The sequence below is a fragment of the Macrosteles quadrilineatus genome, unplaced genomic scaffold, assembly GCF_028750875.1.
Source record: "Macrosteles quadrilineatus isolate MER2022 unplaced genomic scaffold, UCM_ALF_1.0 Scaffold_5__1_contigs__length_97177068, whole genome shotgun sequence".
In the NCBI taxonomy this organism is placed as follows: Eukaryota; Metazoa; Arthropoda; class Insecta; order Hemiptera; family Cicadellidae; genus Macrosteles; species Macrosteles quadrilineatus.
In genome coordinates, this window is record NW_026542598.1 from 22,381,485 (window position 1) to 22,399,853 (window position 18,369).

Genomic DNA, 18,369 nt, shown 5'->3' on the forward strand with positions numbered 1-18,369 from the left:
AGGAAATCGACCAAAGTGGAAGGTAATATTCCGAAAGAGAATACAATTTCCTACAGTAGGCTACAATGTAATATTATGCATTTCTTGAAAATCTATATAAATAAAATTAGAGTTTTGTCTGTACATTGCTTAGAATCATGCAGTTTTGGTTATTTTTACGTTTTATAGCCTAAGAAAGCCGAAACGAGTCTTATCTCAATTTCTGTCTGTATGTCTGTTTGTCTGTTTGTCTGTTTGTCCATTCTGTGACTCCGTCTGTAACACCAAAAATGTCATTTTACGCGGCCTTCTCCTAGAAAACTAGATTACCGATCAAGGTTCTAATCATTTTTCTGTATTTACGGGATTGGTGAGAGTGTCTTCGGCCATAAAACATAGCCTCGCTTCTTTGAAACCAAATAACGAACCATAAAAAACCCAATTTCTTTAGATTTTTGTCAAATTTTCTCCTAATGTTAGCGAATTTCCCTATAGGGAAGTAGCTATTACCGTAGGTCTCATGGTAAGACCTAGGCCCGGGACCGATTTACTTTTTCATTTTGATGTCCCCAGAGGCCAAAAACACCATTCGTTCAAATTTTTATATATCTATGTATATATATATTTTTTGTTTTTCCCATTTTTGACCAAAAAAAAAAATAAAATTTTGCAAAATCTTTTCAAACCATTTTGTAGAGCTTAAAAAAACAAATAATTTAGTATATTGTAGTGTTACTATGCGCCTAATGGTTATGGAGAAAATTCCAAAAAAATGTAAATTTTAAATTCCCATGTTATTCTTATGGAGAATGAGTAAACTGTTGTAGTTTGCTTGTTTATGAACATATTTTGATCAAATTTGGAAAATGTTTTTATTTCTTACTAACTATTAACATTTTACAAAAAAAAGTTTTACCCTCCCTGATGCAGCAAACCTAAGTACCTGTTAAAATAATTCTATTTAAATAGGAAATAAATGTTAAATTTTTAAGTAGACATTTTAGTGTAAATCCAATCAGACATATGGAAATTCGCTTAGTCTGCAGGTTTGCTGCGGCGGGGGTATTTACTATTACATTTTATGAAATAACGATCAGCTGTTTGGATTAGTTCTCACTTCTAGCTGTCACTGATATCTTTACATTAAAAGTTGTTTACAAATACCGCAACCATTTTCGATCAAGTTTTGTTGGCACATCCAAACCAATTGAGATTAAAAACGTTGTGCCTTACTTAACCGGTTTAATTAATCGCAAGTGCAACGATTGTTCTTGAGTTTTGATAACCGGGAAAAATGCCGTGAATCAGTGTTGTATTAGTGCTAGGAAACTTACCTACATTTTTTTAATCATCGTCACCAATACTGTAGCTTACAAAAAGGTTTTCACTTATTGACGACGTTTCAAGGACAGTTGTGTAAAGTGCAAAGTAAAACATCACAAATGCAATGGGTGATCGTGGATGTTGCTGAAATCTTGGAAGATATATCTGATTTCGCTGTGATCGTAACAGAAGTTTAACTTACAGATGTAGCTAAACTCGCTTTTCCAATGTGGTGTTCACTTTTGGTTTCTACTTACATTTCGACAACGATAACGGTACTTTTCCTATCTAGGAAGTAAAACTAAAAACGTCCAAAACCCCAGATTTGTGCGTTTTTGTAACATTTCCTCCGAATGTTTGCTAGATATATGTACCGATTATCGTTTAGAGATTACCGGTACGTAATCTTTTGAATAAGAAACCTTTGTTTGGATAAAGGTGGTTTCTTCAAACTGTCATTAATATGTTAACATTAAAAGTTGCTTACAAATAATGCTATTAATGGGAAATAACTTTGATTTTCGAAAACTTAAAAAGAAAATTAAAACCAAGGGAGATAACGTTACATGTTACATGTTTTGTGGTCTGTGTATTTATTTATTTATATATTTGTCAACGGATTAACTCCTATAATACAATTTGATTAGAAGGACAGTTTGAATTGGTCGTAAGTACTATAGTTATTTTCTTAAATGTAAACGTTGGTTTTTGGTACTGCTACTTTTCCTTAGAACCGGTGGTAGCAGTAAGAATCATTTTTACGTACAAGCACATTACTATTTACAACTAGCCATTTGATGACACTATAAAAACTTTCAAATAATTGTTTTGTTTGCAGTGTTAAAGCGTAGGAAATCCCCTAATTCAATTCTGTATTTGTGTGTGTATGCTGTCTGTTGATAACGCATTAATGTCCTTCCTCCTTATTTCTCAGTGTTTCGTGGAAAAGACAATATGTTTTAAGCATTAACATTAAGCACCTTTGTTCAACCCGAATAAAGTGTGCAGTAGTATTTGAGGTAGTTGAGGTAGTATTTTAACTACTTTTAACCAGTGTGAAAAGTAACTTTCAATTACAGGCCTACCTTAGTGCTATGCCTCATAGATCTAAAAAGCAATTCCTTTTATCATTAGATATAAAATATGGACTAACACGATCGGGTGACATAAAATTGTGAAGCATTCGTTTTGGCTTTGATACTGTCAGATATTGTATTTTCGAAGGTTTATATGTATTCCTATACAGTAATAGTTTTGCCAGCATATTAGGAAATATTCATATGCAAACCAACTCCTGTTCTGAAAATAAGAAGGTTTCAACTTACTACAAGATTCCCGTACGTAACGGGCAAACAGCTAGTAGGTACTCAATAAAACACAAAATAAAACACAGCCTAAATTTGCCAGAAAATAACAAAATAATAATCCCCGTTTTTATGTTTAGTTTTGTGTATTGTCTACCCTACATTAAAAATGGAAATTTTCACATATTTTTATTTTTAGACAATTGTCGGCTACCTTTAATGAATATTTTCAAGAAATACTCCTTAAACCTCATTGGTCCGTTACCCGTGTTGTTATGAAAAACTCTGCTGTAATGTAAGTAATAATAGTAAACAATGCTGTTATGAGAAACTTTTCAATTCTAAGAACTGAACTGAAACGGCTACTTTAAGAAACGGTCGTAGGTAAAACCTACGAAATCATATATGATTTGGATACAGAAACTACACATCATAATATCAGTTTTAACGTTTATATTTGTTTAGTAGCAGAAAACTAGGTAGGCCTATTTTCAATCCAACTAGGCGCTATACCGTACATTGTTTTATGTTTGTCTTGACCCAAATAACAAAAGACAATTTCTGCACAAAGTTAATCCAAAACGTCCTCATTCTGTAGTTTCTATAAGCATACCTTTTGATATAAAATATCCTAAATATTTTGAAACCTTAATTTGTTCCAGAATTGTGTTTTTTGGACTGTTGGCATTAAAAATGTATTTTTGACTCCGAAAACAATTTTCCACTCTTCATGTCACATAATTTTCGGAAAACCAAGAGCAATATTTTACAATACATTATCAACCAATTAAGTAATACAATATTTATATTGCACAATGCACAATTCTCTCTGAATTCATCACAGTCATACCCTTTTCATGTTTGGGAAATAAACTAAAAATTGATTCGTCTGTGGTTGTAGCATGCATGCATAGGGAAATAACAACTATTGATAAGGAGAATCAAGATTTATAATTCTAAGTATTAATCTCGCGCGGCTTTGTAGATGTAATCTTATACTTGGCCTTCAAGTGTTGCACACTATAGATTCAATTGTTATGGATTGATTTTACGATTAAATTGACGATGAAAAAACAGTGGTTCCATATAAAAACAAATTATGTTTTAGTAACAACTTACTCCGTATTGAATAAGTGTACAGTTTAGTCTATAAATTCCACCGGTGTCGACAAGGGAAAATTTGTGTTGAATTCAAAACATACTTTAAGTGCACTTTCCATTCTGTTTAAAAACATGAACCTTTTTTGAATATTTTTTTAATGACTGGAAACGGATCATTGCGTTTTGTTGACTATTTTTTTTTTAGGTAAATTATACAGAGTTCTCTTTTCCTATTTGTTATAATATCACACGACAAACCTTAGTTTACAATAGTTAATTTTAAAGCCAATGAAATGTAGGCTATTATTTTGTAAAATTTTTTTTACCGAATTCCCCAATAGGGAAGTGGCTTATAGGGCCCGGTAAGACCCAGACCCGGGACCAATTTATTTTTTATTTTTGATGTCCCCAGAGACAAAAAAACCATTCGTATAAATGTTTATTTATACATTTATCCCTGAACGCGATAACTCGAGTAATTTTGGTCAATTTGTATGAAATATGGCTTGAAGGTATAGGGCTTGGTATAAACTTGAATGCGTTCACGAACTAGCACTCTTGGTTTTCCAACGGTTCACCCGGAGACCAATTTTAATTATGTAGTCAGTTTTCAGTTACGCCGTTGACATTTTTTTTAGATTATAATTCCGCCAATCAACCTATTTTGACGTTTGAAATCCCCACGATAACGCATTTGAACCAGATTACACCGACAAGCAGAGCTCTTATCTCCTTATCACACACTTTTATACAGAATGTGGATAAAGTACTTGAACGTCTGTGTTCCGGATTAGCATTATCTTACTCGAACCTTAACCTACTTTAATCCCGTTGTTTATGATTGCAGTTCCCTCAACCCGATCGGGCTCTTTATAGCTTTATGTTATATTATATAAAAGTAAGAGTTAACACTGATATTATACTATAAAATAATTCAATACAAGCGTCTATGTCCGTTTCTCAACGGGAAGAAGATGCGGAAGAGAATAATGAGGCTCTTTTGAATTTGTGGATAAAATATTTAACATCCATCTAACATGTAAAGTGGCCCTGGTGCGTATTTAAAAATACTGTTACTATATGATTCAATTTGAATAGGTAAACCTACATGTGTAGACCTACCTTCTTTAAACCCCTACTTTTCTGTATATTTTTATTCAAGCTCGTTTGCTTATATCTCGTAGCAAAAATATCACAGAAACTTACAAGCAAACTTCTACAGATCTTTTGCTACTTTTAATTAAACATAACCCTCTTACTCCCCTAAATAACTAAAAAACTGTCACAATGTAAATAAACACCAACAAAAAAATGTCTACAGCTGCTTTATTTACTACTGTATCGACCAATTAACCTAAGCGTTGGAGGAAATTATTGGTAAACGCTGGACCAGCTGATCGTAGTCGTAGTATCTTTAGGTTTGCCAACCTATTTCCAAGCGTGTTGTTTGGTTGGAATACTGGTGTGTGGCAAAACAAGAGTGCGGAAAATTAAAAAGAGTGCGCCAAATCAGTGCAAGGAAGCCCACTTCGTCAGGTGACTGTAGGAAAATGTAATTTTTCTGTAGCCCGAGTTGAAATTGTACGTTGAACCTGCGAGCAAAAAGTAACATAACTTCAATATGATTACGGCAAAATATGAAGTCTATGTTATAGTTATATCATCGATCTGTCCTGATGTTATAACCAACGATAAATTGAACAATTGAAAATTAAATTAATTTACAAAAAGAGAGAAGCAAACTTACTTTTATGTTTTATCGTGGGAGGCGAAGTCTACTTGCAACAAATATATCAACTAACATTGTTATATTGAGAGTTAGTTCAGCTGAACAGTAGTGAAGTAGCTGTCACTGTTAACACGGTTTGCCAGTCAAGAGCTGGAAATTAATTCAATCATTTATCCGATTTCCCAGAATGATGATTCCGAAACACATACAGTTTCTGATCTAATATCAGCTCGATATCAAGAGACATAGATTAGTAAACAATCGATAGTGGATCTTTTACAATACACTCTTGTGTTCCGTAGATAAGTGCCTACAAATTGTCATGGTTAAAATTATGGCTACCCGTTGGACCGTAAAAATCTAAATACATACTGTAAACAATTTGACACATTAAAATAAAATAAACTTGCTGAAAATTCCGAATTCGATTAGCTAACTTTAAAACTGTATTGAACAGATTAGTTCTCTTTCTGACGTTCCTGATGAGATTAGTAAGGCTTGTTTCACATATACCCGCTGTTGGGTGCCGGAGCCGGAGTGCCGGTGTCGGCAGTCGGCGTAATGTGAGGCCCATGCCGGTGCCGGCTAGAAGTCGGGTTAACGGAATGCCGGGTAGATGTACAACGAGCCTAAAACAAAATACCCCCGCCGCAACAAACCTGCTGACTAAGCTAATTTCCATAGTCCTGATTGGATCCACACTAACATAATTATATCCTTGGAAAATATCACATTTAAAAAGCATCAGTTTAACGAGTACTTTGTTGCAACAGGGAGGGTAAAACGTATTTTTTACTGTTAACAGTTTAGTATTAAATAAATTCCTTTTCCAAATTTGATCCATTAACAAGCAAACTACAACAGTTTACTTATTCCCCGTAAGAATGACATGGGAATTTTAAATTTACAATTTTTGGAATTATTTCCGTAACTATTAGGTGCATAACAACGCTTCAAGATACTAAATCATTGGATTTGTTTAAGCTCTACAAAAGGGTTTGAAATGAAATTGTGAAATGTTGTGTTATTTATTAGGGTAAAAAAATGGGAAAAACCAAGTTTTACCCCATACAACCCTCCATAAAAACCCGTTCCCATAGTCCGATCATGCTGGTTCGCAAACTCGTTTGAGTAAACATAGGTTTACACGTTTGTAACGAATTTCATCAAAATCGAATCATTTTTGCTCGAGTTATCGCCCTAACGGACACTCAAATATGTGGATTTGAATAGAGGGTGTTTTTGGCATCTGGGGACCTCAAAACGAAAAATTAAATCGGTCCTGGGTCTAGGTCTTACCATGAGACCTACGGTAATACAGTAGCTACTTCCCTATAGGGAATTCGCTAAAAATCACTCTAGTGGCATAACAATAAATCATACAATTAATATATTATATGGTGACGTCTCTAAAATCCAAATATCAATGCTCTTTTGACGTTTCTAATTCGTATATCGCCTAAACTAATATTATATGTCAGCTGAGAACTCAACTATATTCCAAACCAAATATTAGTGTTCTGTCTGGGGCGTTGTTGATGCGTTTATTTTCATGAGAATGATAGTGTAGGAAAACGTCACTAAGCTAAAAAAATAATATTAAAGATGATCCAAATATAATTGCTCTTTTATACATCTGATGCGTATATTTTAAAAGGAACGTCGAATATATAAAAGACAATAGCACAAAACTATTTACCCCAGAGTCACAAAAAGTTTAACTAATATCAAGGGATAACAAAAAACGCATCCAAGGAGTATTGGAACCCAAATATGAATTGTGATAGCAAAGAAATTACAAATAAAAACCCAACATCGACATCTGAGTCTATCCATTTTATTTTTGTTACAATTTTTGTCACACTGCAACTGATATAAATAATACAACTGCTGAACCCCAGACTCGTACCGCAATATCAATTATATGATTACATACATCACATTAATGCTGTCGCAGGGGAGGGGGCTGCCACCCTGATCAGCTATCCCCCGCACTCCTTTGTACAAGCACCCCTCAAAACAAAAGCCCTCGTCGACCTCTCTTTAGCATATTACAACAGAGGTTTTTGTTTACCAACGCCTCATCATCACACTACAGTCAACACTCGACACGTGGGTTATGTTACACCGATTATCCGGGCGAGGTGTAAATAGTAAAATTGTAACGTTTTAAATGAATTTTGCTGTATATGTTTGTAAATAAAAATTACAGTTTGGACGATAGTGTAGAGCTATAAAATTGTTTGTTATTTTTGTGTATCATTAAAGACGAAACGATCTAGCATTGAGGAGCCATACTGCGAACATAGAGTTTTTCCAACGTATTACACGTTAATTAATGAGCAAATAACATTGTTTAGGTAATAGTGTCGGGGAACCGAGCAATGGCTCGGTGTAGTCTATTTCGATTTTAAAAACAATATAGAGGAAACAAAAAAACTGCGTGCACTGTTGCTAGACTTTAGGTATTATGACCAATCAATTGACTTAAAATCTATCCTAAAATAACAGAGAAACAACACAAGTGCATAGATTTTATTTGCAATGCAACATTCAAAGTCAATGGTTTTCCTCAGTCAATTTCCTCTCTTGACAGTTATGAATGACATTCCTGTTGTCATGTAGCCTTGAAGCAACTTTCTCCTTGCCGTACCACTGCACATTGGTGTCTTAGCGGGCTCTGAACCTGCGAGGACAATACTTTTGATTGCGTGGTTCCTTTCGTTGTTGCTTCTTGTACCTACTTATTTGGCCTATCCATACGCTAGGTGTTTCAATCAATTGGACTTCTATAGTTGGAAAATACTTTGTTGGGTTCAATCTCCTTGGATAGAGTTCATAGCGTAAAACAGTTACCACCTGTATAAGCTAATAGATTAAAATATAAAATTGTTTTTGTTATTTATTTGTACTCTAGCATAATGTGTTGAAGGATATCTTGACCTAATGACATAACATTACAATTGACTCAGAATCAATGCTAGGTCATGTTTGACTGACTGCATTTAATACAATACATTTAGTACGACGAATTAACATGTCCAACTGAGACGAAAGCTACAACTGAGATTTATTTACTCGATGATAAAATTGGCCGAGACTGACTAGTCTATCATAAAATATACCCTCTGGAACAGTAATCATCTTTCTCTTGCATATATTGGAAAATATTCTTGAAATAATATAGATCAAAATGCATTGCATTTACACGTTCAATGACAAGGTTAGAAAATATAATTTTGTATCTCAATCTCACATTTTAGTAAGACATTTCCTTATACAGTAGATGATAGCTTAAGAAAACTGTTGCCGATGTAAAATATGCATAAAACTATTCAAACCTTTTAACCGTTACGGATTTTGACACCGTAGCGGACACGGTACACATTGTTTTCCGGATAAAAAAGTAAATTCTGACCTCTCATTCACGCACGTGCGCTCATGTGAAGACTGTGACACGGGAATTGCACGGTAAAATACCACAGCTGGAGATAAAATGCGCTGAACCAAGAAACTGTGAAATAATTCTACGGAATGAAGACGGTTTCACCTTAATTATCTGGGAATACCTTTATCTTTTATCGTTGATCTAAGTATACGTCACATTCCCACGTTACAGTTTTAGTGTTGCATTTTTTTTTGTGAATTGTGCATCTATACACATCTGTATAGATAATCTGCAGTCAATTGTTTCTCAATCAGATCATATTTCATAATTAGACTATTCAGTATCAGCAAATCAACGCTATCATACTTTAGAGTGACAACGTTTCTTATAATTTTTGTAATTTTTGTAATATTCGAGTTGGCAATGTTTACGCTATAGGGGTATTGCGTTACGTTTTATGACAAATCTTACCTCAATCAGTTGTTTGAAATAGTAAAAAATTGAAATATAATGACGATATAAGACCATGACCGGGGTACTCAATTTATTCTTCTCAGACCTAATAATTCAAAGCCAAATGTACAAGGCCTGAAATAAACTAGTTGTGTTTTTATTTGTGTTTCTTAGGGGTTTTTTAAAGAACGGTCCAAACCCTGGTCATTTTTATTTGCTAAAAACATATCTATAGCTAATGGAAAGGTTAACTGGGCAAGACCTCAACTACTATGGTTATTTTTCGTTTTTAGTTGTATTCTTGCCTTAAGTGACTCAAGGGAAAATTTCCAGTTATAAGGCTAAATAGCAAAACAAGATCTATAGTTTTCTATTAGACTACAAAATTAACAGCGTGAAAGAGAATAATGCTGTACCGTAAATTGAAGGTTGTGTTCTTTAATTTAAGTTTACTTATTTACCACTGTATAAGCTATTTTAAATAGTGAGTATGATCTACATGTATGTTTTTTTTATTCAATTATTCCATTAAATATTAGTTCAGGTGTGATCAAATTCTTTTAAGTGCTTATTAATGGATATTTATATTATAGTTTTAATTATACCTACACAGCTCGTGAAGCTAAGTGATGGGTTTTTTTCCTGTATTGAGTAAATGAATCAACTTCAGTTATCCGACAGTTAACTGCTCCGTTGCCGAATCAACGAGAGTCTGAGTATTTCTGTAACGAGACGCTCTCGTGGATCACGGCCACAAATTGTTGGGGAAGCTCCCCCACCCACCAGTGGCAGCAGACCTGCGCACTCCCCACCCCCTGGCTCCGACCAATTGAATAACATGATTGACAGAACGATAAACTCCCCGCGAGTAACACAGATAACCGCCGTTTGGATCAAACTCTCAATTACTTAAAACACTCGATAATTTGTACGTTTTCCGTAAACGAATTCCGTATAATTCAATGCCACGAGGGTTCTGGATTCATATTCCGAATGGACCCGAGTTGACTAGGTTTGCAAGTGTGGATTTTGTGGTGACACCTTTATGTGTCTTTGTTAAGTAGTAATAATGAATATTTGTCAATCGAAAAAAATTAAGGTTTTTATTTTGCAATGTCTCATCATGGTACTGAATTAGGATCGATTTTGAATTACAGATCTGAAAAGTTATTACCAAATGGACATGTAGATATATGCTACATGAGTAAAGTAATTGTTAAGTATTATTGTTTTGAAACATGAGTATCAACACTGCATCACTGAAGGGAAGCTTCCTTTGAATCGTCCAGGTATAAATTCACCCCGAGAAATATTAACAGACTTACCTATAACTTCCTGAACAGTATGTTTTAGTATTACGAGTGTCCGCTAGATCAACGTATAGATTATTTTTGTGTATTTTTTTCTTTCTCCCCATATACAAAGTTTGTCGTTGCTCTCGTTTTGCGAAAACTTTTGAGTCTAAGTTTTGAGTGGATACATCAGTTTCGGTACCCCGTGAACCCAAATCAGTGGGTTTCGAATAGTAATAGAGATCGAAGGTTTCGAAGTGATGTCTGTGCTGTGGGTGAGTACAGAGCTACAGACTACACCTTTGGTCCGATGTTGAAGAAATTTTGTATCTGGGTATGGTTAGGCGCTTTTTTTTTAATTTTTATGTAAAACTGTGGTTTTATATAAGACCAATAAACTAAGCGGAAAATCACTCACCAAAATTGTTTCAAAATCTAAGATAAATTAGAATTCTTGTAGCAAGCAGATGTGCTTTAAATCGTATGAAAAAGATAATGGTCGTTTTATTAACTAACTTATATTACTTTCGGAAAGCAAATTTAAAATGCATTTTGGGAAATACCAGAAACAATTTCGTCTCAGTCTTGACTAAAAGAAAATGTTTTATGTAAGGCGCCGTGTTCGGTGGCTGACGGTTCGTGCCACATACATACTGCATGGCCCCGCTGGCCTTACACTTTGAATATTTTAGCGTTCTCCCAGCGCGAGTGCCATCTCGGGGTTCTTCTACGTCATCAAATTACCGGAGGAATACCGACATTGTCATTGTGCACTGAAGATAAATTATGCAGTGATGTTCTCGAACGGTGTATAGGTAGTACCGTCTTTATTTACATTGTGTTTTAACGCTATTTGGATTTTTGACTTTTTTCGCTTTTCGATGTTAATGCTAATTTATAAAAACGAGTATACAAATTTAGTTCTAGTACAAATCTACTTCTACCCAAAGAAATTACTGATTCAAAACGGTGCAGTATAAATTTAAATATCCATTGACATTATTTTCATTTTATAAACTCATTTTGAACAAAGAAGGGTTCAACAGTTTCTAATCCCACCACTCTACTAGATGCAATTCAAATTACACCTTTGCCTAAGTGAACATTTCAGAGGGGCGACCTAGTTTTACATCTATTCCAGACTAGAAATTTAAATTCTACGTAATCAGGTGGTGTTAGTGACTGAGCGATGGTGCCGATAAATGGGTCAGCAATGCTATTGGTGACCGTTATATAGACACAATATCGCTGTACAGTACTGAACATTGTTTAACTATCAGCACTGAATATTATAAATATATATCTTTGGTATGGTAGTTTAAAAGATATTTTTCGTCAGTCTGGAACAATTTTACTCATCACTTCGTGCTAGGCCTAGAGGGTCACATTTTCCCTAAAGGTTTTGGTAATCGGATGGATTTGAACCCGATACCCGTCGTAGTGTTGATAGTAGAAGGGTACAGGCGTCTATGGGACTGGGCCACGTTGGATCGATGTTATTCCCTCCCTACAACCTCACGTTCTGATCCCTTATCTTACTATGTAATTAGGCAATTGGTAAATAGTTAGATTTGAACCCGATGCCCGTCGTAGTGTTGGTAGTAGAAGGGTACAGGCATGTATGGGACTGGGCCACGTTGGATCGATGTTACTCCCCTCCCTACAACCTCATGTTCAGATCTCTTATCTTACTATGTAATTAGGCAATTGTTAAATAGTTAGATTTGAACCCGATGCCCGTCGTAGTGTTGGTAGTAGAAGGGTACAGGCGTGCCTGGGACTGGGCCACGTTGGATCGATGTTACTCCCCTCCCTACAACCTCATGTTCAGATCTCTTATCTTACTATGTAATTAGGCAATTGGTAAATAGTTAGATTTGAACCCGATGCCCGTCGTAGTGTTGGTAGTAGAAGGGTACAGGCGTGCCTGGGACTGGGCCACGTTGGATCGATGTTACTCCCTCCCTACAACCTCATGTTCAGATATCTTATCTTACTATGTAATTAGGCAATTGGTAAATAGTTAGATTTGAACCCGATGCCCGTCAAAGTGTTGATAGTAGAAGGGTACAGGCGTGCCTGGGACTGGGCCACGTTGGATCGATGTTACTCCCTCCCTACAACCTCACGTTCTGATCGCTTCTCTTACTATTCTTATATTACTATTCTCTTACTATCTTACGCTTCAATTAGGTAATTGGAATACTACTTTTGCAACTGGAGGATGATTTTGTTAATGAACTTTATCAAAAACTTGTAATATTTAGTAATGATCGTGGATATACTTGGTCAAAATTAGCGAAGCAATATTAATTGATATTTTATAATATACTCTCTAATGTAGAAATAACAAAAAAATCTTTATAAATTAAATTTACATGGAAAGAACTTTTGCGGTGATATTATATAAACTAGGTACTTTTATACTGTATATCAGTGGCAGTAGCCATAGATTATTGTGGAATTGATACTGCTTTGTTACTGACAGATACTTAAACCGCTCCGTTCAAGAACAAATAAAGCAGTTGCTAAACCAGTGGCAGGCTGTAGGTAGGGTGAATTTTATCCCCCTGGAATTTTACCCCCTGGGCAAAGCTGACGTCACTATGACGTAGTAACCTGAGTGGCCAAAAGTTTGTTCGCGGCCGGAATTTTACCCCCGCGGATTTGGAAGTCTAATGAAAATAGCCAGAGCGTGATTAATTAGATTAGCGATAAAAACCGGAATTTTACCCCCTGTCCATATAACTAGCGTTTAGACAACTGAAGATGTACGGGCCGGAATTTTACCCCCGGATTTTTACCCCCCGGAATTTTACCCCCGGATTTTTACCCCCCGGAATTTTACCCCATGGCCGATTTTAGAAATTGAATGATTGATTTTCTTATTTCTATTTTTAATTAATTGTAAACATTTCATTATTTAGTAGCCTATTTTTATTTATTTATTTTGTAATCTCAACTATGTAAACAGAATTCGCTGTTTAATTTTGATGTTCGGGATTTGCGTTTGGGGCCAACTGTTGGTTAATAATAAGTATGTAAAATAAACTGAGTAGCTAAATTAAATGATAATTGGGTGAGCATTTCTTCGTAAAGAAACAATAAGGCCTATTTTGTTATTGTTACAATACAAACGAAAAACATTGTTTTACCACGGTTGTATGATAAATCGTTAAAGAAATCTTCGAATCAATTATCATTCTGATGTTTGTTTATACGTCATATTAATCAACAGTTGGATTCAAAGATCAAATCCTGATACTCGAATCTCAAATTTAAAATCAAAAACCTGTTTGATTAGTTGATGTTACAAATAAATTAAGATAGGCTACTTAATAATAAAATGTTTACTATTAAATTAAAACAGAATGAAGATAATTATTAATTCTCGCTATTTTTATATCTGGCCAGGGGGTAAAATTCCGGGGGTAAAAATCCGGGCCGTACACTCTAGGTTCTTTTAATTTGATGTGTTCTGATTAAGTTCACAACCGTGAAAATATATGTTTAATTCCGCGTTTAATCCATCGAGCTGATGTCGCGAAACTCAAAAGTTCGCGGCCGGAATTTTACCCCCTGGTTTTTGACGTCACGTTTGCCCAGGTGGTAAAATTCCAGGGGGATAAAAATCCGCTACCCCTGTAGGTATTGTTGTTGCTAGTTAATCTGTGTCGGTAGTCCTCTGGGACATAATACCTAGGAATTAAATTTAAATTAAATTAAAACCCGAGCGCAGACCGATAAATTAAACGGTGACCTCAGAACTTTTATTAATAAATTCAGTATTATAATTAATAAATTATAATTAATAAAATCGTATAAAAATATACGATTATCTAAATTTGGATTTATTGCTAGCCTATGATGAACTTGGCCATTAACAATAATAACTTAAGGTCCTCCAAGGTTTCGTTTAGTCTTACTACTTGAGATTATCATAGCCTAGGCATTATTATAGTTTCTGATTCTACAAAAGGTTTTGAAATGTCTCGAACTGTCAGTGTTACCAGTAAACATTAACATTGTATTTATTTTATTCAAGTTTACTTTACCATCGTGACAACACGATGTGTACATTCTTCGAGGTTTTTTTCACCTCCAAAGTAAGAACTGGCAAATATACAAGTGAGTGAGTATCTGGATTGCTCACTGTTAGACCAGGTCTCTCTTCTTCTACTCTTCTCATACGCATAAGATCTCTCATTAATTGTCTCCTCCTACTGCTTTTCAATATTTATTCTTTGAACTCAGGGCATTTTCTGTTTTCACAACAAAAATAATTAACTGTTTACATTGGTCTATTTCCTCCTGAATATTACAAACGTCAATATTTACTCACAAAAAAGCTGCTGAGTTTCTTTTTATTGACAGCTGTTTTTTTTTTATTTGTTTGATATAATTCTTATGTGGGAAAATCCACCTTTGAGAGTGTCTTGCGCCCTCGAGGTTAAGAATTTTTAAATTCTAAAACCTTATTGCAAAACTACAAATTGAGACAAATTTGTTGACACCTCAAAGGTTGAAATTGGTCCACAAAAAACGGCTTCACGTATTATAAATATAGATCCTATATTGTAAGCAACATTTACAGTTTGTGTTGCCACATTACAGGAAGGTATTTGTGTACCCTATCTTGTAAGCAATGTTTACAGTTTGTGCTATCATAATACAGGAAGGTTTGTGTATCCTATCTTGTAAGCAATGTTTACAGTTTGTGTTGCCATTACAGGAATGTATTTGTGTATCCTATCTCGTAAGCAACGTTTACAGTTTGTGTTGACATATTACAGGAATATATTTGTGTATCCTATCTTGTAAGCAACGTTTACAGTTAGTGTTACCATATTACAGAAATGTATTTGTGTATCCCATCTTGTAAGCAACGTTTACAGTTTGTGTTGCCATATTACAGGAAGGTATTTGTGTATCCTATCTTTTAAGCAACGTTTACAGTTAATGTGTTACCATATTACAGGAATGTATTTGTGTATCATATCTTGTAAGCATTGTTTACAGTTTGTGTTGCCATATTACAGGAAGGTATTTTTTGTGTATCTTATCTTGTAAGAAACGTTTACAGTTTATGTGTTACCATATTACAGGAATGTATTTGTGTATCCTATCTTGTAAGCAATGTTTACAGTTTGTGTTTCCCCTGTTACAGGAAGGACGATCGGCACCACGGCGAAGACAGGCAACGCAAGGAGGCTCAACACTCAAGTTTCTCCACACAAACACTTTTATACAATTAGACCAAATGTGATATTTTCATTATTTGTTAATTTTGACGTGTAAATATTTTAGTGTTTAGTGTAACTAGCGATTGACATTACAAGTTCGTGATCCACGACAGACACTATAACAAATAATCAAATTATACAAAATATTATTCTAAATAAGGAAGTGCCCAAGCAAGACATCGTTAGCTCATAACTCCATTCATTTTTCTCCAAGGTAAGTGTTAAGTTTGTAATTAATTGTTGTAGAAATATAAATGAGTCAAACATTGTTTTGATACAATTGCATAATCATGAAAAGTACTGTTTGACTCTGACCAAAAGCTTCTGTGGTTTCGTCAAATAGATTGACTAATTCACCTTTAGACAAAAAGTACTAAAGAAATGGCCAGACTGCCTTTTTAGTTTTGGCCTACATCATGAGTCAAACTAAAATACACCTCTTCTCTCTCCATTTCAATCAGCTATTGTTTAAACAATTATTTGTATTCACACTGTTTTAGTACTGACACATTTCTTAGTTCAAAATATTGTTTATGCTTTAGTGTTAACATTTGTGTTACGTATTTTGAATTTTATTATGAACCTTCAGTGCCGAAAAACACTACAAAATAACCATTTTTATAACAAATAATATAGGTCCTATATTATAAATATTTTCAGTAAATTTGCTTTCTCTAAACTTGGATAGTGCTTAAACAAAGGAAAAGTCGTCTCAGTTAGTTAAAAAAAAACATTCAAAGAATTAATCGATGAATTGACTCGTTTAACAAAGGAATAAGGAAAATTTATGAGTCAAACCCCGTTGAGAAATAAATAGAATATTCATCAAATACACCAGAGTTTGGTCACAATAAATAAATTCTCTAGTTTGTGGATTAGTGTTTGTTAGATAACAATCAGAATGCAAGTGCGGGTGATGGTGAGAACACGTTTGGTTGATAACTAGATATCGAAGGTCATTACAACAATGGTCACGTGGCCACGTCTCGAGACTACTTTCTTCTATCGGTTACTGAACTACCGAATACTCATCCGATGGTCGATAGTATTATCGATATGTTACGAATATCGTTATAACTGAGAACGTTTCTGAGACCTATGTTTGACATTTAATTTATATATTTCCATTCAATTCATGTAGTTTGACAGCGTATTTTAGATTGTTAAATTATGCTTGCGGTGATGTTTATTAAGACAATTAATTATTGAACACTTAAATTACCTATATGACATTTTTGATACTGCATAAGATTACTGAGCGTAAAAAGTTGAAAAAAGGCATTTTAAATAATAAATATTGTATTCCCTGTTTAACTTAGTGTGTGGCAATTAATTAGGCATTACCTATGCCATTTTTAAGCTCATTAAATGTTAAATGTTCATTATCCAGCAAATAAACATAAGAAATAATTAAATACAGTAGTACTTTTAGGCATAGACAATTTTTTTTCCGGTCTTATTTGTTTGGCCATTGACTATTTTTTGTGGAAGTTTAATTATTATGATTGTGTTAATTCTAAATGAACTAAACTCTCACATTAATTGATTAATCCACCTTAAACCAAAAAAATTACCAGAAAACACTTTATACTTCTAGTGTAGTAAGACCAGTGCAAGTATACATATATTACACCCAAACATTTGCGAAACAATTGAACAAATCATTTGTCCATTACATATAGATAGTGTACCCTTGTTGATAAACCATTTTAACAACTTCAGGCGTTCCATTTCGTCTCAAAAATTCAATGCAATAACTTAATATAATTATTATACCTGCGCCATTGAAATAGGACCTTACAAAAGCTAATTATACTACAAAGTCATTTTATCATCAATTCAAACAATCGTACAAAATTAATAACTTTAGTGCTTAATCAATCAAGTGTCAAAAAGAACACTTGAGTATCGAGCCATCGAGTAGTCGACTACTTATATCGATAAGTCAAACCGGATTCGCTGCTACCGCTAAACGCTCTTCTTCTCCTTCTCTGTTCTGTGCCAGTTTGTTATTAGGTCTTGCTTCGAAGACACCGCGAATGAATAACTTTCGCGGTAAAAGTGTGTCGAACGTTTCTCGCCGGTTACAATGGTGAAGTTTACGTGAGTGTTGAGTTGAAGTGGCTTGAAGAAGAAGAAGTGTCGCGTTTGATTGTGAGTATTCGTTCAATTACGTAACTTAACCTTCTTTTCTTTGTAGAATCGTAGAATGTTTTGATTCCGACCGGTCGCGTCGGTGCGTGTGCTCTGGGCGCGACTCACTTGACCAGATACAGTTTGAATAGCGATAATATTGAAGTATATTTTATTAAGTGATGATCAGAGAAATATATAACTTGTATCGGTTTAATCAAACACAAACATGAATGTTTTGTAATTTAGTTGAGTTTTTAGTAGGCTATATACAATAAGGCAAGTTATTGGAGTTTACAATTACATAACATTTCATTTTAGGTCTCTAATGACAAAACAAATATTTTTGAGATTTGTTTTCACGTGCCTATTATTCTGAATTGACAAGGCATTAAAGATACTAATGATTACAGGCGGTAAATAT

The 18,369-nt window shown here is 34.4% G+C and overlaps 1 protein-coding gene across 1 annotated transcript in view; it reads left to right on the forward strand.

Moving 5' to 3' along the window:
- LOC128995130 (glucose transporter type 1-like) overlaps positions 1-18,369 on the forward strand; it is an 87,884-nt gene that overhangs the window by 12,807 nt on the left and 56,708 nt on the right. The window contains exon 3 of the mRNA XM_054420039.1: positions 15,737-16,026. The gene's annotated coding sequence lies outside the window, so the exon portion shown is untranslated. The remainder of the gene's footprint in view (positions 1-15,736; positions 16,027-18,369) is intronic.